This window comes from Cavia porcellus, unplaced genomic scaffold (genome assembly GCF_034190915.1).
Source record: "Cavia porcellus strain 051 isolate PalLab524CR breed Dunkin Hartley unplaced genomic scaffold, mCavPor4.1 scaffold_27, whole genome shotgun sequence".
NCBI lineage: Eukaryota > Metazoa > Chordata > Mammalia > Rodentia > Caviidae > Cavia > Cavia porcellus.
This window is the reverse complement of record NW_026947510.1, coordinates 39,014,641-39,036,905: the sequence shown is the minus strand read 5'-3', so window position 1 is coordinate 39,036,905 and position 22,265 is coordinate 39,014,641. Positions and strand designations below refer to the sequence as shown.

The window sequence follows — 22,265 nt, the reverse complement described above, 5'->3', positions numbered from 1 at the left end:
CCCTCCATGCCTGCCTGCTTACTAATGTTTCTGCTGAGCTGTATGATTAGAGTCTTGGATTTACCTTGTCTCCAAACTCAGCGTTTCTCTGAAAGCCTGTTCCCCATCCTCCATGTGACGTTTTAATCAATATTTACTGACAGTATAATATATATACACATTCTTCGAAGTGCTTTCCCACTATTAATTTATTTGCTGCTCATAACAACTCTGTGGGGTAGATATTATTACTACTCCATTTCATGAAAATTGAAACTGAGATGCAGATAAAACTTGCCTGCGGTCACACAGTTCCTAAGTAGTAGATCTAAGCATTGATCTAAGTCTATTTGTTACTGTCTGTATTGGCCCTGGCCTAATCCCTCTTCTGTATAAGTTCTGTCTCAATAACTAGTACTGTCATTCACCCAGGCCCCAAACTCCGGGTTATTTTTGATTTCTCTCTCTCTGTCTGTCTCTCTTTTTCTCTCTCTATCTCTGTCTCTATCTCTATCTCTATCTGTTACACAATATCATATTCACCAGCAAGTCCTAATATTTCTGCTTTCCAAAAGTATTTCGAAGTCCCCATTATCTCCTCACTTGCCTTCTGCATCCACTCCTATCCCACCGTGTTCAATTTTCTCTGTAGCAGCCTAAGTAGTGTGTTCAAAGCCTAACAGTTCACTTAAGTCATTTGCCCCAAACTCTGCACCAAGTTTCCATCAAACCCAGACTCTCCATAAGTCTTACCATGGCTCCCCTATTTCCTAGAGGCTCCCCTATTTCCTAGACTTATTGCTCCCCACCCTTCATGGGGGGCCCTTGCTCCAACCATACTGGCTGACATACTGTTGCTGAAACACTTAAAGAGAGGTGTCATCAAAAGTTCTTTGATGCTGTGGAGTCCCATGCCTACAATCCTCTTCCTTCGGGTAGATAGTTACAGGACTTTCCTTATTATAGTCCCTGTTCAAATATCACCTCTTTAGAGAAGACTTCTCTGACCATCCTGCTGATCCCCCATCACACACCATCCTCTTTCTCACCTGTAGTTATCTTTCATTCTTTTTTCCCCAGGGCCAGAGTTTAAACCTAAGACCTATGTTTGCAAGGCAAGCACTCTGCCACTGAGCCCTCAGCTCCCTTTAATTATTTTAATTGCAGTTCTCTCTAGCTTGGCTGTTCTCAACCTTTTTAGGACCAGGGATTGGTTTTGTGGAAGTCGGTTTTTCCATAGACCAGGAGTAAGGGGTGGTTTCAAGGTTAGATTCTCATAAGGCACACAGAACCTAGATCTCTCACATGTGCAGTTCACAGTAGGGTCCACGCTGCCGTGAGAATCTAACACCACTGCTGATATGCCAGAAGGCCAGCTCAGGTGGTGATGAGAGTGAGAGGGAGGAGCTGTGAATGCAGTGATGCTTTGCCCCACCTGCTATGCAACTGTTCCTAACAGCCTGGTACCAATCCATGGCCCTGTGGGGTTGGAGATGCCTGTAATAGCTGATGTTATATTGTTATTCAGTCATACACTACATAGTAACCTTGTGATTAACAACAGACCATGTGTATAATACAGTTCTTTAAGTATATGCTGTGGTTCCTTGATACAGTGGTGCCATGTACAATTTTGTTTGCAAATAAATTGGTTTGAGAATTGGAACATTTGGCAAAATTTTATCTTTGCAAACTCTACATCAGGTGAAAAACATGACCATGGCCATCTTTCCCATACAAGCACAAAAGTGGCCATCTTTTCCAAATTTGTAGAAGAAATTAAGTTTATAAACCAAGACACCACTGGGTCACCCAGTGACATCTATATTCTATGATGTTCATACATTGATAAAATTGCCAATGGCACATTTCTCAGAGTGTATCCATACTGTTAAGTGATGTATGAATTTATATTTTTTTATCTTTCTCTTTCTCTAAAATGTAAACTTCTGGAAGGCAGGGACTACTTTAACATCTAGAAATTCTTGTCTCCTGACAGTTGTTGCGGTGGCCCCTTTTCTGCTGCTATAATTAAATGCTACAGACTAGTTAACTTATAAGGAAAAGAGGTTTATTCTTCACAGTTTTGAAGGCTGACAAGTTCATGATTGGGTAGGGGCATCTGAGGAGGTTCTTCTTGCAAGTGGGTATTCTACAGAGTTCTCAGGTAGCACAGGACATCTCATAGTAAGCATAGTTCAGGTTTTCTCTGCTTCTATTACAAAGCCACAGTCTCATGAGATTAGGGCCCAATCTTAGGCCTCATTAAATGTTTCTTACCTCTCAAAGGTCCCACCTCTAAACACTATAATTGAATTAAGCTCTCATCTTCATGATAGTTCACAAAGGGATTAAATTATAACATGAGTTCAGTGGCAACATTCAAACCACACCAGTTGTGGGATACTTACTAGATGAGTGAAAGAACAAGAATTTGTGTAACAAGTATCAGTACTTGCAGATTCCACTGGAGTTTATGTCTTTACCACAGAATGCCAATGATATAACATACATTTCCCAGCATAATGCATGGAAATTCAGCACACATTCATTTCCTGGCTGCTGCTAACTGCCCAAATGAGGCACAAATGTCTTGCTTAAAGCAAGCAAATGGCTACATTCTGTGTTCTTCCTCTACCTTTTTGATGAGTGCTTCTCTCCACTGCTTCCCAAAAGCACTGCAGACACCAAATATTTGCTGATTCCAATTAAACAAGTCTTTTTGCAAAAGAGCAGCAGGGAGTGTAAGTGCAGATGTGTGCTGCCTTTCTGTCTTTCTCTGTTCCTCCCCATACCTCTGAGCTTGTAAGATGCTGCCTGGAAAAGTGATGGCAGGGTAATGAGAGGGAGAAGGGAGGTAAGTATCCCTTCTTCACCCAGAGGGTGCTTGGAAAGCGTTTATTGACATCTTTCCTCTGTAAAAATCAAGAGAAAATCCAAATGGTCTTCTCTCCATCACCACATGGTTTTGTTCCATTTATCTTCTATTTGCCACTGAAGATATTTCCCACATATTCCTCTACATTTTCTATATTTATACTTACTGTCGGCATTGACATCCCATCAGACCTCAACATAAACCTTCATGCTGAGTGAAACAGTTGGTGTCCTGCCCTACTGGACTCTCTCTTGGCCCAAGCACCTAAGTAAAACTCATCACTTCCTGACAAGTGCCAGCACACAAGTGGGCTCCGTGCATGGGTATCAAGCAATGAGTCATTACCTTTAAAAGAAGAGACAAAGAGGTCAAAGTAACATCATTTGAAAACTGCTGCCCCACTTTTGCTAAATTTTTCCACAGCCTCCAGTAACACTTACCAGTGCAGTAGATCGTACTGTCCAGTGTTCCATAGAGCTCTAAGAAAAATCAAGGAAGTTGCCAGGAGTTCAGCTAATGGAGTCTTCAGAAATTACAAAAGTAATTCATGAAAATGAGAACCAGTGAAATAAGATATATAGATATAGATATAGGTATAGATATATCATTGTCCCTAGAATTCTCCCAGCCTCAAACACCTTTAACCATGGCTAATACGGCCATAGCTGTGAGCTGTCCACCCAGAGCTCCTTGACTTTCTTCCAAGAACTCTATTTCCAAACCTCTTCCCCAGTCAGGTGTGGCCACCTGACACCTTGCCAGCACCATGTGAAAGAAGGGTAGTGTCACTTCCAGGTCTGCTCTGTAAAACTTTCCTAAGCAAGCTCAGCTATCAGCAATCCTTCCTTTGTCTCTGTTAACTGCGATGCAGACACCTCCTAGGGACCTTGGAAGCCTCATGTTGAAGATGGCTGTGTCTCTACTGGCACAAATCCCCGAAATGACTGCATAGAAGAGGCTACTCTGCCAACTTCAATACGGCTACATGAACTAAAAATGAAATTCTGTGGGATTGGAATTATAATATGTCTCAGTTACTTTTGTTGTTGTTGGGACAAAATACCCAACGTCTAAAGTTAAAGGGAGAAAGTTTTATTTAGCTCAAGTTTGTAGAGCTTTCAGTGCATAATCTGCTGGCTCCAAGGCAGTGTGGCGTGGAAAACAGGCATTGCAGAGGAGACGGTTCATGGCAAGCAGAAGGCGGAAAAGCAAGCAAGTAAGGCATAAGACAAGCCTCTTTCTGTCCCTTATATCCAAGATATAGTGATTAGGGTGTTGCCAAGCCAGTCAGTGGGTTGATTTAGTAATCACATGCCCTAATCCCAGCATCACACACTCTGGATTCAGACTCTGAAAAAGCCCCATCTATGACTGCATGAGGCTTCGGAGGAACATTTACACCTAAACCATAACATAGTGCATTTTCAAGACGACTTATTATAGCAGTTAGCTTATCCCAGCTATTATACCGAATGTTGTAACTTGAGCTTTCATGTGTATTGCTTTCTTCTACACCTGATTGTCAGTTCTTTAAAAACAGAATCTGTGTATTGTCTTCTGTATCTCTGCAGGGCATCCCTCAAAGACTAGTACAGTACATGCAATTGGCAAAGAGTTGTTGGTCACAGAGTTTATTTCTACCTTGTATACTAGGCTGAGTTAAAACATGGCCTAATCGTATGGGTGTTTCATTTTGCTTAGAAATCCATCTTGGGTCCATCTTAGGTGCATATCAAAGCTTAGAACTGATACGGTCACTGAAGTGTGACACACATTTTTTTATTACCCATAAATGGATTATCTGCTGTGACCCAGCTCTTCTCTCATCTCAGCACATTCCTCCTGTCAACAGCTGTGTTGTAGGCGCTGAGAAGGGATCCCAGCCAAGTGAGAAGCAGAAACAGGAGGGGGTGGCCTTGGGGGTGGTGCTTAATGTTACCCATGGGATGAGTTATGATTCCACAAGGCAAGTAAAATGGTATCTTTTTCACTATTTTATGCATCTTTCTGATTATCTACTATGATATATAAAAATCAGTAGTTGACAGTAGGAATATAAAAGTTGAAACGAGGAAAGATACTGAATAAGCTCCCTCCTAGGAGCCAAAGAAACTTTTTCAAAATGAGAATCTATCAGTTTGGCACCAGATCTCTTTGAACAAACAAAAGGCATTTTGCTTCCACCAATTTGCCGCAGGTCAGACAAGAGATACGTGGTAAATATTAAAATCCCCATTATGGAAAGAGTGGGTTTTGCCTTGCAGTTCTTGATTGCTGCTAAGTAAACTGTCAACCTCTATCCTAGATTGTGGGGCAGTATCCTCATGAACCCTAGGACCATCTCCTCTCACTTTTCTTCGTATATTTAAATACTCATTTTTAAAAAATGACTATATAGAACAGTGTCTCTCAAATGTTAACATTCATGAAGCTTGTTAAAAACCCATATTTCTTAGTCCCACCTCCACAGTTGCTGATTCAGTTGATATGGAAGCAAGCTGGCAATTTGCATTTCTAACATGGTCCCTTAGGGTGCTGCTCCTGCCTCCAGGCTTGGGATCACACTTGAGCACCCTTGACTGAACCTTTCATCTTCCCTCCACTTTGATAAAGGAGACCTCAGGCAGGTAGGTGGCAGGGCAACAGCCATAAAGGTAAAGGATTCCAGCCACCAGAGCTCCTTTCCCATAAAGCGAGATTAAACCTGTAAATGAATGAGTAATTGGAGGGGCTCAGGCCAGCTTAGAGAAATATCAGCTCACACCCGTGAAACCTGACTATCTCTCCCTTTGCTGCTCCTGTTCTGGTTGAGTATCTCTATCCAAAGACCATGTTGGTGCCCAACATATTTCAGAGTTGAGAGGATTTCAAATACTGCATTTCCAGATTAAGGTTGCTCAACATATTTCCTCATTTCTCCTCTAGTAAAATCAACAGTTTACTGTAGATGGGTGATTCTCAATTCTGGTGCCCTGTAGAAAATCTCCTGGGGGAAGATTTTAAGTAACACTGTTGTTCAGGCTGTATCATGCTTAAAGATTCCAACGTAGCTGTTCTGAAGTAGGGCTGAGGAATCAGCATTGCAGTGGCGTGCAGGTGATGCTAGTACACAGCCAATGGTGCTTTCTTGGCCACTACCACATCTAACAGTGTAAATTCATGCTCTTCTCCCCCATGGAATGTCACTTTGTTCATGTGTCCCTCTGCCCACCCTCCAACTCTCTACCCTCACTCGACTCCTTGCCCTGACCCTTTCCTCCAGGTACCTCATATTCTATTTGCTGTGTGACACAAAGTGACTTCATACCTCATTAACTTCCTTGCTTAATTAGGCAAAGGAGAGTCCAAAACAACTGCAGAAGACATGGAAATTCACTGATAAATATGTAAACAACAAATTAGGAAGGCTTTTAGATCCCCCAGAAAATGTTAATAGGAAGCAGATAAAGAACTCTTTCCTGGAAAGTGACTTCGACCCATCGAGTTTCCCAAGGACCAGATTATCTATTTTCCTGGATTAGCACAACTCCATTTTGTTCTGATTCCTACAGATTCACATGGACTTCCTATTTATAAATGAGTCAGTTGAAAAGACTTCACTCTGTTTCATAAACAGTCCCGTAAAGCAAAATGAAGTCCAAGACTTAGGCAGTGATCTGGGCACCCTAGTATTCTTACTACCCTAGAAATAGTTGATAAGGGTGGTGGCTTTTCCTGATGAGTTTGAAGTGTTGCCTGTGGTTTCCATTTTCTTTAGCACAGGAAGTAGGTATAGACTTGCAGTCTCACAGTGTGAGTGGGGTGTAGCTTAACTTCACCTGAATTTTATTCTGACTGTAACTTGAACTGGAAGTGCTGGAACTTTCTATAACTTCTCTAATGAGCTTTATTTTAAGCTATAGTTAGTAGAGCTTTTACAGTTTAGTTGTCATTTTCAATGAAGATTTTTTTTAGTGGCTTAAATTAAGGGGAGATTTAGTTAAGGTGAGAGTCACCAAGGCAATTTAGAAATTTGATTCCACCATGTGTTCTGGACATGAACCCAAGGCCTGAGGACTGGTGCTTTTCTGTTAATTAATTCTCTATGTCAGACATCTGGAAACCCGCCTCTTCTGCCTCATCTGAGTTGACTAATTAATTAAGCTGTGTTTGTAAACAGGCGTTTTCTCCCCCAGCACTTTTTTCATCATCTGTTTCTTTAGCCACAAGCTGGTGACCCTATTTAACGGCAAACTACCTAGCCAATAATTCTGTTGTCCTACAGGCAGAGGAGCTTTCTTTTGGAGGCTGCCCAGCAATATGCATTGGAATGAGGTAGATAAGGATTTGAATCCAACTGAGCCATTTATTAATTATGTGGCTTCAGGAAAATTACCTCACCTCTCAAAATGTCAGCTTCCTATTTTCCCTAATAAAGTCTGTTGCTCAGTACAGTGCCTGGCATATCATTGGTACCCTCCAAATCCTGGATATGGTTTGCTCGATGAGGGTACTCTTCCCAACTTGTCTCTGTGGTGAGCAGCTAGTTTCAAGCCACATCCATATACATTATCATATCTTTCTCTACCCTCTCTTTTGGCAAACATTGACCCTTCATATTTTACAGACAGTCAATCTTGCAAGGTCCCATGGCTAGTCAAAACAGCCTGGACATGACTTCATTCTCCTGGCTTTTTATTTAAGCCCAGATATCTCTCTGACCATCATGGGTGATGGGGAACTGGATTATAGACACTGGAAGTAAGGTGGAAGGGGATACAAGGGTTGCATAAGATAGCACCTCATAAAAGAAGTGCACATGCACTGATAGAAATTTTAAAAATTTTAAAGAAATTGCAGAAATAACTACTTATGTTCAAAGGGTTGTAAAACCCAGTGGAGAAAAGTTGCCTGATACATGGGGTCATGTTGACCGCTGAATCCCTCAATAGCCTCTACCCTCTCGAGTTCACTAACCCTTGGTTTGTGATTACACTGTTAGTAAGTATTGTAATCCAAGGTTATTAATAAATTTCAGTAGCATAAGTACTTAACATTTAGACAAGTTGATACATGTTCAATTCTCTAGTGTAGTCCTGAAAGATTAGTAGAAGTAGTACATCTTTTCTTCTTATTGGAACTAAATGCCCAGCACCTGAAATTTAAGGGAGGGGAATTTTATTTTGGTTTATACTTCAGTCCATATTTGGCTGGTTCCAAGCAGGATGGCATACATAACAGAGGAGAGAGATTCATGGCCTGGTAGGCAAGAAGCTGAAAGAGTGAAAAGAGGAGCTGGGGAAGGAGATAAACCCTGCCCGGCCACACTTTTGTCCATAACCCACCTCTTCTGTCCAGGTCTCACCTCCTAATAGTAAGTCAACTACAAGCCTCCATAATTCAGTCACTGTCCAAAATTCTTGCCTTTGTATTCATAAGACTCTTGGGGGGACAGCTAGATATAAACCATAGCAAAGTAGGATATAAAGGTATATCTATATATATATAGATATAGATATCCCTATTTTGATGGTAAAGAGACTGAGATTAGCAGAGATTAAACCATTTGTAACCTCCCCAAGGCTTGTCAGTGGAAGTTCTAAGCCTGAAATCCAGGACTTCCAACTCTGTGTTTACTACCATTTCAACATGACTGCAATGAAAACAGACTTACATCTGTACTGCTTATTCATTCATTGAAAAGCTCTAAAGAAAGTTGAGCTATTTTGTCTTTTGATTCCACCTGTCTTCCTGCTTCTTAGCTCCTCCCTTGTCCTCGCCTGATTGGTGTAGCATTTTCCTTGGGTGAATATAGGTCACTTAACTCCTATTGTATAGCAACCACCACCAAACTCAATGACTCAAAGCATTTTTCACTCATTCTTCTTGGGTCAGCTGTTTGACCTGGGATTAGCAGGGTGGTACTTGAGGGTCTCACAGGGGCTCATCCATCTGGCTGCAGTCATCTAGGCTCAATCCAGGACAAATAATCAAAATGACCCCATTCTTGTGTCTGGCTCCTTGATGGTTCTCAGTGGGGCCTCATGTTATGTGTTTGCTTCTCATCCAGGAGGCTAACCAAGTTTTTTTCAGTATTTCTGGCAGCATTCAAAGAGAATGAGCCCTGTTGCACTTTCACTCACAAGTCTATGTGTGTCACAGTTTTTGATGTCCTATTAGTCAAAGCAAGCCATGAAGCCAAACTCAGAGTTAATGTGACAAATTATTTCACAAAGGCATGGACACAGGGATGTATGATTCATTAGGTGCCACTTATATAACAATCTGCCACAAATGAATATAAAAATGTTATTCACTTATCTTATGAGACAGTTGTAAGGATTAAATTTGATAATGCGTGTTTTCTACAGCATAGTCCCTGACATACAATAAATGCTCAATACATATTAGCTAGTGTCATCATGGAATCATCATCTATTGTTAGCTGGACAGAGGTTTTCCTTTTGAAATCATGTTTACTTACTTGCGCACCTAACATTTATTTAGTGTCAGTTGGTAATATTTCCTATGTTAGGCATTAGGGACATTGGGGATTGTATTGGTTAGAGTTCTCTTGAGGAGTAGAGTCAATAGAATATACACAAACACACATACCATAGATAGATATAGTTATAAATATAACTTAGAGCATCAGAGGCAAGGAGTTCACAATAGCTATCTGCACATTATAGAGTCAGAGGATCTAGTAACTCCTCAGTCCAGCAGTTGTAAGCTGCAAACAAAAGAGATCAAGGATATCGGCCATGTGAGACCAAAGGCCTGAAAACTTCCTAGAGAATCAGAGTTGTGAGTCTGCATTGGAAAACTGAAGAAACTGGAGTCTGATGTCCACAGTGTTGGCTACAGAAAATGCACCTGTTTAGGCAGAATGGAGCTCTTTAAAATTGCATACCAACTTCCTCCTTTCTTTCCCTTTTGTTACACCCAATGGACAAGCCTATTGGTTCGTGCCACCCACAATTAGAGTGGGTCTTCTCTCGTCAGTGTGCTGTCCTACACGTCAGTCAGCTCTATAAATACCCCATGGACACATCCAGAACTGTGTTTTAGTGATCTGCTAGGTGTTTCATTATCCAGTCAGGTTGACATATGGTGGTGTGCTTAATGGTCACAGGGATATAAGAAAACAGTATCTGTCCTTGCCATTAAACATCTCACTGGAAGAGATTGGACACATAAAAAATTACATATAACACAAATGACAAGTTCAGTGATTTAGATGTGTACAGGTGTTTTGGAATCCCAAGGAGGGATAGCTCACTCCTCAATCTAGTTTAGGGGTTTGTTAAGCAAAGGCTTCTTGAGCTGTATCCTAACCATCAAAGGGTGTTATCCAGAAGACCAAGGTTTAGAACAGAGCACTGCAGCATGAATAAATTCACTCAATTAGGATAAAGCATACTATGTTATTATTAAATAAAATGAAAGGGCTAGGAAGCATGAAGAAATGTGCCAAAAAAAAAAAAAAAAAACAAAGAAAGGAAGACAAGAAGGAGAAGACAAGAAAAGGCAAGAGGGAGAAAGCAAAAAGGAAATGAAGGAGGAGGAAGAGGAGATAAAAAGCAAAGAGGCAAGGAGGACGGGAAACAGCAGAAAAGGGGAAAAGGAAGGAAAGAAAAGGAGAAGAAGTGGAAAGCAGTGTGTTCTTTTCCAAGGTGGTTAATATAATCTGTAGGTGGAAGGGAGGAATCGGCAGGCTTTGAGAAGAATGAGAAAGAGGTGAGGGCTGCAGCTTAGAGAAGTGACTCTGGGAACTCGGCAGAGGATAAACTGGAGAAAGACAAGATTGGAAGTAGAGGAAACAGAAGTAGCACCCAAATCTAGGCAAGAAAGAGGTAGAGGGCCTGAGAATGGATGCTATTTCCAACCTCAAAAGCTGAAAGGCTTTCTTTGTGATATGAAATGAACTTGGATGTCCTTGTTTGGGAAATAGTGAGGTCTATCTAGGAAAAGTTATTATCTACATGCCTAACAAGTAAGCTTGTCCACAGAAGTGAGGAGGAGAGGGATAACCCCAGACACTCTAGAGAAGGTGTCATTGTCAGGGATTTTGTAGTTCCAGCGTGATAGTCTTAGTGAAGAGTGAGAAAACTGTTCCATGAACTTGAGAAGGTGACTTAGGGAGAATTTTCAGGGCCTACTTTCAAGGTCTTTTTCTTGTCTTTGTGTTCTAGTCTTCCAAAATTGTAAGATATTTTAACCTCTTATTTGTATTCCTTTAGCAACTCAGTAATTTGATGTGTCTTTTCCATGTGTACGCCTTGATACTTTTCATAAAATTCACAACCTTGTGTCATGGATTTCCTGGAAGATCACACTTTAAATGATAAAACTTCATTGCCCCAGAAAAACACATTCATAATTATCGATGTTTACATTCAGATGTGTGAACTGGAAAACAGTGTCATGATACTTATGCACTGTGTCTCTTCACCAAAATGCTTCCCATTATTTTCTGCTTGACACTCTAGCATGAACACCCTGCAGTGATCAAAACAGCTTTCTACAAACTCATGTCATGGTCCTGCTACTTCTTCTAGCTCTTAAAAATTTGAATGAAAGCCTGGTATTCCTTTTTTAGCTGGTTTATTAAATGCATGACAATTTGCATCACTTTTCATTAGTGCCTTTAGATATATTTGATAGAACTGCTAGTTTATTGACTCTAAAATATACGAGAATATTTGTGTGTGTTACCAAGATGCTTTTCTTGAAACATACTGAAAACATTTGAAATTCAGAGAAGGGCCATGACAAAGAGTGTAATGAAATGGGTCAGGAGTCCAAGGGCACAGCAGTAGGGGAATCAGTCCAGTAAGCAGCCTTTGAAGAGCAGCATAATCACTTCTGGCTCCCTACAATAAATCAGTGCCTTTTGGATGGTGACACCCAGGCACACAGAGCTGCAAGGGAGAGCAGGATAGATGAGTTACACAGGATCAGTACATGTATTGGGCATTTGCATTATGTATTTTAGAATTTTCTCTGCATTCATGTACAAAGAAATGGAAACAATTGAAGTCTTTCTTCAGTGTCAGACTACAGAGGCTTAAATCTGATTTTTGCCACTTTCTTGGCCCAGAGAACTCTAAAGGTGTTATGGAAATTTCTGGTTATGAGCACTTAATCCTGGCTAAGGATTTGTGGAAGGGGTGCATGGAGAGCAGAAGGAGAGATAGAAAGCAAGTAAATGACTGGCCTGGCAGCAGGTCTTGGCATGTGGACCAGGCAGTAGGAGACGCCAAATGGCTTGCTGAGTAAGACTGGCTACAACGGAGACTCTGTGACTGTCCTAGAAAGCCCTGCAGGCCTCGGGACCAGGTAGAAGATTCAGCCCTCGGTCACTGTCTGTACAGCAGGAGCTCTAGATGGCTGGCCTCCTCTAATCCCAAAACTCTGCAAGCTGGAGGGGCCGACTCCTGTTACTCCTTCTACTGACCCGAAGCAGGAGGCACTTGCTTAGGAATAGCCATGGAATCTGCTTCTCACGGGTGACCCAATCTACTTCTTAGCTCCTGAGATATTCATAGAAAGTTGATGATGGTAAATACCACTACTAGCAGCACAGCTACTGTCATTTACCCAGAGCTCAGCATGTTCCAGAGATTCTGCAAAGTACTTTATGAATGCTGTTTCATTTAATTTTCACCAAAAACCCCACAAAGATACTTATTATCTGTTGCTATTTATGGATGAGATAAACAGTACATTATGAAGGCTGTTTTGATTATGAAGAATAGACACCCAACTAGAATTAGCTTAAGCAAAAGACCAATTTGTCCTAAGGACGCTGGATTGTCTCAACAGAATCACTAACAGGACTGACACAGAGCCTTCATAAAGGCTATAAGCCAGGCCTTTGACACTCTTGTAAATGTCCTTCCCTCTCTCACTTGCAGTTACTTTTCTGTGGCCACTGGCTTCATTCTTCTCTCTACTTGGGCAAGTTTCTCTACAGTTACAAAACACATTTCCCCAGAGCTGCTGAGTCTTACGAGTCATAGCTTATGCTACTAAAATGACATAAACTTACCCTTCTCTATCCCTGAGGTAGGAAACCAAAAGATGTGACCCAACCATTCACCTATGACTGAATTCAGGGTGGAGCAGGAAATATAATGAAAGATATTATGGTGACTTCCACAAGACTATGTGGCTGAAATTCAGGAAGATGAGTTCATAAGAAAAGGAGATCTTGAAATAAGAAGAGAGTTAGAGAGAGAAAGCAAATTAAAAGAGAGAAACTCATGATGGCTGGTTGGTACACAAATGGTAGGCAGTCACAACACAGAATTTAAAAGTTTAGGCAAATTGCTCAAGACACACACAGCTAACATTGACAAAGGCAAAGCTCAAATTAGGCCTTTGAAACTTAAAGCCTATTTTCTTAACTAACATGGCAAATCAAAATATAATAAGTGAAGAGCATAAATGAATGAATACATGTAAGTGCATACATCCCATTTATACATAAATGCAAGTGAAGACCTTGATAAAGCAGTGCTCTAATCCAAGAAATCACAGATTAGGATGGTGTGCCACTGCACACATTTGTTCTAAGTTTACAACTATCATTTGAGGTTAAAGGTAGACAGTAAAGTTAGGTCTATGTCAGTTCATTAGCATCAGATAACCAGATGCAAACAGTGACCCAGCCCCTTAAGTAGATTATAACAGCACCTGACAGTCCATTCATTGCCTACCAATCAGCCAGCCAGCATCCCTGCTGAGCTATGCTCTGGAGCAAGTCAAGGCCTTGGGCATGATGCCTGCTGTCCACGGCCAAATGTTGGAGGAGGAGGTGGACATGGAAGGAGTAGAATTAGGCATGGTGCTAGGTGGAAGAGGTGCTGCATGTCCCAGAGGATGACTCAAGGCTCAGTTTAGGTGTTCCAGAGGAGGGACCTTTTCTGGAAGGAGGTACACAGGGGAGATAGCAGAGCTTTGTTCTCAGTAATTGGACTCCTATCAGTCCCAGAGACTCTGATGATTGGCTTTCTAAGAATGGTGTGTTGGGACTTAGGAGGTTTTGACCCCTTGAACCAGGAAGGGATCAGCTACTTCAGGAAACCATGTTAAATCTGTCAGTGTATTTAAGCCGTGTAGCAAACTATTTACAGAATGCTCTGATGAAAAGGAAGTAAGCTCTTTCTAAAATACCTATCTTGTTCTGGGGAGGGATTTATAGGCAGCATGAACCCATCAGAATGCCTTGGATTGAAGGCCTTTGATAAATCTGAACAAGCTGAACAGTAGTACTATTTTTATTCCTAGGATTTCTATTTCTTTTGCTTATGCTTTAAGGAAAACAAAAGAAATGCATATGATTTACCTTGACATTTTGAAATGTATTGACTTATAAGTTTGGGAAGTCGGAGTTTGTTTAATATTTCCTTCTCACCTCATGGGAAAAACATATTTCAAGAGAGAAGTTGGCCACAGTAAGGGTTGTGCTGATGCTTTTAATAGTAATAGTAATAATGTAGAGGAGAAGGATAAAAGAGCAACTATTTGCATCAACTAGTACAGGCAAGGCACAGAAAGGTTACATAACTCATGAAAGATCACGTAACTTGTCAGTACTGTGTAGTCTACTGCCATTTGCTACCATTCTGCCTATCTGGCCCCACCACAAACTTCAGCTACCATTTGCCATGAACTGATTGGGTACAGCCATTAGGGTTTCTATAAAACTGGTGTCAGGATGAGAAATCATGGGGATGAGACAAACTCTTCTACTCTCCGATTACAGCAGAGTTGTGAAGAAAACAGAAGTCAATATGACAATATGACATGGTAAAAGAAATGTAGGCTACTAGAGTCAAATAGGCCAAAAATAAAAACTTGGTCCCTCCATGAGCCTTAAGTGTTTTAGTCTACACTGAGGGCAGCTAACAATGTCTACTATTTTGGGGAGTCAGTGACAATGAATGATATAAGTACAAGAACTGCCTGACAGATTATCATATTATCACATGTCTATTGGGAGTGTTATCTGAAATGACCCTAACTGCTGTCTGGGGCTGGAGAAATTAACAACTTTCACTCTTGACACCCAGTTCTTCCCCACCTGCTCTGCTTCCCAATTTCTTCATGCTTCAGAGCAGAGGGTGCAGAGGGAGGGTGTGTAAACAGCAAGAATCACCTAGAGAGTGATGACCAGAAGCAGCGATGGATATGCACAGCTCCCTGGGAACCCTGGGCTCTCCTAGAGAATCAGGAGTCACAGGGCTGGCATGTGAGTCTCTGAGTGACAGAGATGTCTGTGTTACTGGGAAAGAGCTACAAGGTTCAGGCAGAGCTAGCCAGGTGGGCATCCCTTGGGCATATCAGAGCTTCACTTTGAAAGTGGGGATGCAAGAATAGGCCAAAGGCAGTCATGGATCAAAATTTGAATATGAAAATTAATGTCTTTGAGCACATTTTCCAAACTCGAGACTTGTCAACATAAAGGTCCCTGAATATATAAATGATTAGCAGAAGGAGCATCAGGCTGCACCAGTGGCTTTGTTAGACAGAGCACAGATTCTGCCGTGGCTCTGGGGGCATTGAGTCTATGCAGAAAGTCAAAGAGAAACAGAAGGAAGATGTGTTTGGGGCAGGTTTACTTCCTGCACCTTTCCATGGAGGAATGCTGGAAGGGTCTAGCAGAAATTTGGGGCAGGGGAACTTATGATGTATATTCTTTCCTCAGGGTTATCACTCAGTAATTACTGAGAATACACTTGGATATGCCACTATGAGGGGACAAAAAGAGGTAAAATAATATGGTCTCTGCCCTCAGGCACTTAGAAATGCATTCAGAGCATACATTTGCATATTAGAATAAAGCTAAAATTTTAATATGCTAGCTTAAGGAAGAGGTTGACCCACAAAATTGTTATGGGATATCAAATGACAGCTGTTTTTCCTCCTGGCTGCAGTGATCAGGGACTATATCGTGAAACTAATGATGCTAGAGAAGGGTCAAGAAGTGTACAGAATATTCCAGAAACATAGAAGAGAGTGCAGCCCCCAGGCAGCGGAAAGGGCTGAATACAGAAGAGACTGTGCAGAATAGCAGGCCACAAAGCTGTATCTGTGGCACACACAGAATACCAAAAATTAAATGCAAAAGGTATACTAAGAAAGATCAACAAAAGAGGGACATTTTGAAGAAGAGCGTTTGTTTTTCTTGGTGCAGTACTAGAGATTAATGCCAGGGTCTTCTCACTGAGTTACCTCCTCAGCCCCCTTTTTAATTTTTTATTTTCAGAGAGGGTATCACTAAGTCCCTAAGTTGGATAGGCTGTCCTTGAATTTGCAATTCTCCTATCTTAGCTACCTAGAGTGCTGAGAATATAAATGTTGGCCACTATGCCTGTTTGGTGGATTTTTCAAAAAAGTAAAATAGGAAATCAAAGGTTCTATTTTAAAAAAACACATTTGGTTTCAAAAGAAAAACAAGTAAAAATTTTTTTATAGTAAAAAGAGTCAGGACACACGTCTCAGAGTAGGAGCAGGATTTCCAGCAGATCTGACTCCTAAAGGGTTACTATCACCTTTATGCCAGGAACTCTTTGCCACTAATAGATAAGAAAGACTAACAACAGCAATCAAAACTAAGTAAGGGATGCGGCTAGAGGGCAGAAGAGGAAAACAGATGTGGAAAAATTGCTCACCCTCACCATGAGTCAAGGAGATGAAAATCAGAGCCGTTTTTCATTCCCCAGATTAGCAAACATTTAACTGTGACAAAATCTTGCCACCAGTGAGGATGTGAGCAAACAGCACTCTTGTGCTTTGCTAGTAGTGATTTTAACTGATATGAACTTCTATGTACGAGTGACAGAGAGAACCCATATGTGCCCTCTGAGTTTGCTTTTCCATTACTGGAAATCGATGCTTTTGAAAAGCCAACATATATGTTTTAAATACCCTAAATATTTATGTAGAGGGGTATGGCTGAGTAAACCAAGGCAAGTTCATCAATATGGGTGACTGTGGTGTTGTAGAAAGGAGCTAGATTTGTCTGATGAGTTGGAAGCAAATATATTGTTTAATGAAGTGAGAAATGCAAGTGGTAGAGGAAGGTGTTTATTGTGATCTACTTAGCGAGACACACACATACACACACACACACACACACACACTTGCATGTATGTCTTCGTTTTATAGAAGTATTTTGAGTAGATACAGAAATGGATTGCTGTATGCTAGAAAGTTCACTTAGCTACCAAATATGGGGAAGAATGGGTACAGGAAAACAAGTAAAAATTTGAGCAAAATGAAGCACTACCACACACTCAGACTTCTAAAATCTTCACAGTGAAGATGTGTAGCCATCAACGTGGAGAAATGGGCACATACCCTCAGATTGCTATAGATTTCTGCTACTAGGAGTCTCTGGCCTGTCCAGGGGCAGCACCAACATGTGGCTGGGGAGAGTCACTGAATTTTGCATCTCTTTGGGAAGAAAGAGAATGCAAAATTCAGCTGCCTTGCAGAGACACTGTGCGTGTTCCTTCCGCTTGCCCAAGGAAATAACATGTAACTTTACATTTTGCATTTTAAAAGTCAGATGAAGGCTTGAAATAAGCAGCAAGTGTTTTGTGTTAGATCCAGATGTCATCTCAAGCAAGAAACAAAAAGGCTTTGATTTTTGAAAAATAACCTTTGACGCCTAAAGAGGCTCTAATAAGTGCTTTTGTTCCAGGATCTTAAAAAATGACTTTCTGTACCAATGAGAGAGGCAGCTCGGGGAGACTGATGTCCTTTGCTTATCTGTGCAAGGACTGCTGTGGCAGCAGTGACTGCCTGGTCCCTCCTCCCTTCTCACACATCACTCTGCTGTGCACATCGACTGGTTGTAAGGAAGGGACAAACTCCAGGGCCTTCAGAGATGAACACAGTCCCTATAGTTTTTCTTTATGTGTGGCCTTGTCAGGGTGCTAATCAGTGCCATTCCCCCTGCTAATAATAAAGGAAATTTGGCAGCAGAAGGATTTTGAAGCCTGAAACCACCACAGATTTGTCACTAGGATTTTCATAAAGGAAGACTCATAGACCAGGTCCCTTTCAGACGCTGCAGATTTGGAAGAGACAGTTACTTTGGAGGGGAACTTCCCTCCCTGTTCAGATGTTCACTTGGTACCAAAGGAACCAAACCAGAAACCCTAAGCAATGACTCCATGTTTTTTGGAGAACATTAAACAAAGATTTTTTCTTTCTCTCTTGAGAAAGATGATTTCAGCCCTCAAGAGATTTTTTAAATATCAGTGTGGCAGATAACTGAATTTTTTAATAGACGTATTTCTGTTAACGTGCTTGTGGTGATGCCATTTGTTTAGTATTTATCTCCAAGGTGTTCAGTGTTTCACAGACTTTTTCTTCATTATTTTTTAAGGTTTCATTTTTCCTGATCACACTTTAATCTTACCTATAAATGCTTCGTTCAGCTTTTCCTCACTGGATTTTCTCTGAAAGACCTCCTGTTAACTTCACGTTCTACTATTCTCTATTTCTGGGATTACAAATGCCCACCATTTTGGAATCCTAGACAAGCCTTCAAGACTTTTGCTCTCAGTTTCAAGCTTCCCTCTCTCTGTTTTCTTTATGGTTGCTTTGAACTTTTCCACTTGAAATACTTCCTTCCCTTTGAAGGAAGACTTACTTGAAACCTTGTTATTCTACATTAATATGTACCTTTTGACTTAATTTTAATTAGTCAACAATTGGCTTCATAGAGAAAGAATTTGATGTAGGGCCAAGAATGTAGCTTGGTGTTGGAGTACTTGTCGAAAATGAGTGAAGCTTAGGGTTCAACACCCAGGACAGCAAAAGAAAACAAAAAGCAAAAAACACAGGAATTTGAGATACTAAACATGTGCTCTAACATGAGTTCTATTTTTTTGGCACTATGAATCTGATACTCACAGTAGTTATTTTTCAAAAAAAAATTCTTCCTTTCAGTCTTCCATGAATTTGTTAATTTTCCATCTGAGTGCAATCATCCTTGAGAAAACAGGCTTAGTAAAAATAAACCTTTGTATGAACAAATCAGATACTGCCCTTCCTTCAGAGAATGTCTACTAAGAACACCTCTTCCATGTGCTCTACTCTGTAGAAGTGCCGTAGAGAGCCCTTGATCTGAAGCAAAAATGGAATTATGAATTTCATACAAGGCATCTTAGAAATGCACTCACCTTGTCTTACAAATGTACAAACTGTAGCTCAGAGAGTTTTAAAAATTTACCTGAGGCCTCGGAAATATTTAGTGATATGTTTGGAATTTAGTTTAAAAAGTCACTTAGAAAGTTTTAAAACATTGTTAAAGTAATAAATAGCACAAAATAATGAATGATTTGATTATTGTTGGCAGTGTGAGCTAGTAAATATTTAATAGCTTACTGAAGGGGCAGGGACAGAGGAAGGCCTGATCTGTAGTGTTTGCCAGATTCTATGATGCCCACACCAGGTCCGTTGAACAAAGACTTGGGGAGAAATGAGCACAATCTAGTTGGCATTCAACATTGATAAAGATCATCTTGCTACAGGGAACAGTTCTTAAGGAGGAGGAAACGGAACTAATTTAGCAAATGAGGAACTCTCCACCTAAAGAGTGATCCTTTGTGCTTCAAGCCCAGATTAAAGATAAAGGTCTCTGCGAGACTCTTCTCTTGATCTTTTGGAAGTGATCACTTTTACTCTGAATGCCAGAATATGTAATTATACTTCATGTGCCAGTAATTAGCAAAGATGTTATTGACAATAGATGAAATCCTTCCCCTCAAGAATGTCCTTGGAGGATGCAACCATGCCTTGCTCCTTAATTATCAACTCAGCAGTGCAGCCTAGTGGGTAGGAACACACGCTGTAGAGTCAGACTTTCAAGCTTCAGATCCTGACAAGACACTCAATACTTACCTTGGGATCTTGGGAAAGTTATCAACCCCTCTATAAAATGAAACATTGAGAGTCTATCTGACGGGTTTGCTGTGATGACTAATAAGATTACTAAACAAGTTTGATTAATGCTCACTTAATAAATGTCACCTCATATTGTGATCTCCAGCACCTAACCCACTGCCTGGCACAATGTTGGTGTGCAAGTATTGTTGATTGAACTGAAATGACATGGAGCAAAACTATGATTCATCAGGCATGGTAGGAAATTGGGAAAGAATGTGCTACAGCAAAACTGCATGAACAGATTATTGTTGAGGAAATGAGAGTGGCATATTTTTTAAAAATCAGTAGATTGTGGAATTATAGGATCAGAACTTAGTTTTCCTGCTGTGGAATGATGAACACAGAGCAGGGTGGGATCATCATGCCCTCCCTTCACCCCATGTGCTAGACGCTGTAAGTCTATAAATACAACATTTGTTGCTGCAATAGCTTTTATAGTCTGCTGTTGATTGAAATACCTTCCTTCCAGGGCTGTGCAGTTGCTTTTTGAACAATCTGAATGCTAGGCTTTAAGCATAAATACTGTTGAATTTCATTCCATTTGGTTCAGTCTGTTATTTGAATTAATTTGTTTCTTCCACACTCAACTCTGCAGTGCATTATGTCTTCAATCCTGCCTAGTTTTGTGTTGTCTCTGAGTTTGAGAACATGACTTTTATTTCATTTTCTGGAACACTATATAGGCCACTTCTAAGAGCAGGGTCCCTTGATATGTCACTAAACACATCTTCCCAGTTGGCATTGATTCATTAAACAATTTTTCTTTTTTTAGATATAGATTTAATTCTTTTCCAGTCTATCAAAATAAGCAATAATCCATGTTATAGTTCATCTTGTTCACAAGAATGTCAGGAGAAACTTAGGCAAAATGTTATGTCTGCAACATCTTTTCCCTCCAGACAGAGTAAGTCTGTCAGAAAAGACACTGCAGCTAGTTTGCTGCAATCTGTTCCTGATTACTTTATGTTAATTTCTATACCCACAGCTTCCTTTTCTGAGTTGAACTAGGGATTCATCATTGAAAATAGTGAATTTAACCATATCAGGGTTGGCAAGGGTTAGTGCACAGATCTTAATAATCTCAATGAGATATTTAGGTACAACTCTGAGGGCAGTGAGAGGTTACTGAGATTTTTTGAGTAGAGATTTTGTGACCAAGTTTTATTTTAAGAAAATCACCTGATGGTGACGTCCATGACAAGCTCTGGAGAAAACCTTGTGTGAGGTTGGAAGCTTTCTGAAATAATTCCACAATGGGCTGCTGAACTACTCTGGGAAACACTGCTAGTAATGAAGGCAGGAGATAATACCCTAGGATTTAAAGGGAAATAATCAAAAGGTATTATTGAGGGAACCTGATAGGACTGAAAAACAAACAAAAAAGTTTGTTAGGGCTTTGCAACCCTTTCTACACTATTGCACATTAATAATGATTTGGCCATAGGAGTAAATATGGCTGCTTGGGGCAGAGGCCATTTCTAACTCTGCATGTCTTGGAAGTCATTTAATAATTCCTCTTTTAGAAATAAATAGTATTATCAATATGAGGAAAAACAAGACTTGGAACAGAATTAAAATTACCAGCGAAGAGACATCTGTTACAAATAGTCACTGATTTACTTGACTCATGATTTTTCATGTCTATGATTGTGCAGATGCAATGCACATTCAGTAGCAGCCATTTTGGAACTTTTCCTGGGCTGGTGATTTGCGGTGTGATTCTCATGATGCTAGGCAGTGGCGGTGAGCCACAGATCCCAGACACAAGATCAGGAGAGTGAACAGCTGCCACTCTATAGCCCACCGAGGTAATAAGTGATAGTATTCTGTAGGTCTCAGTTTATTAGATGCATTTTCAACTTATGATATTCAACTTCTAATGGATTTATTGAGATTTTAGTTCATCTTCGGCTGAGGAATATCTATGTATGGAACACAGCACAAGTATTTGGTTTGATGCATTATTCTGAACAAAGAGGCAAAATATTATTTATTTTGCAAATATCACACTCAGAACAAAACTAATCAGAAACATAGTACCAGGGAGAGACTGTGCAGGTGCCAAACAAAATAGCCAGGACACTAAATCACTATCCATGTGCTAGTGATGCAATGAAACAAAGGCTGTGAATTACAGGATTAATTTGGATATGGACATCATAAGCACTGTGGGGTAAGGTAGAGGGAGAAATGATCCCCATGTAAGGAGACACCCGCTGGAAACCTACATGCAGGCAACGAGAAACAACAACAACAAAAAGAGTTTGAATTTTGCATTAATACAGAAATGCCTAATCACGTAAAGGTTTGTGAAGTACTGACAATTTGTTGCTTCCTATTGATTTCTCTAGTTAAACAAAGTCATTTTGTAGTCCTCACCTGTTCTTTTTTGCCTTACCACATGGAGAATGACATTCTGTGATAACCAAAGATCCTCAGTTATAAAAAGTTAAAATGA

The 22,265-nt window shown here is 40.5% G+C and overlaps 1 protein-coding gene across 3 annotated transcripts in view; it reads left to right on the top strand.

Moving 5' to 3' along the window:
* Nucleotides 1–22,265, top strand: part of Grin2b (glutamate ionotropic receptor NMDA type subunit 2B) — a 408,651-nt gene that overhangs the window by 313,091 nt on the left and 73,295 nt on the right. The gene's annotated exons all lie outside the window — the stretch shown is intronic.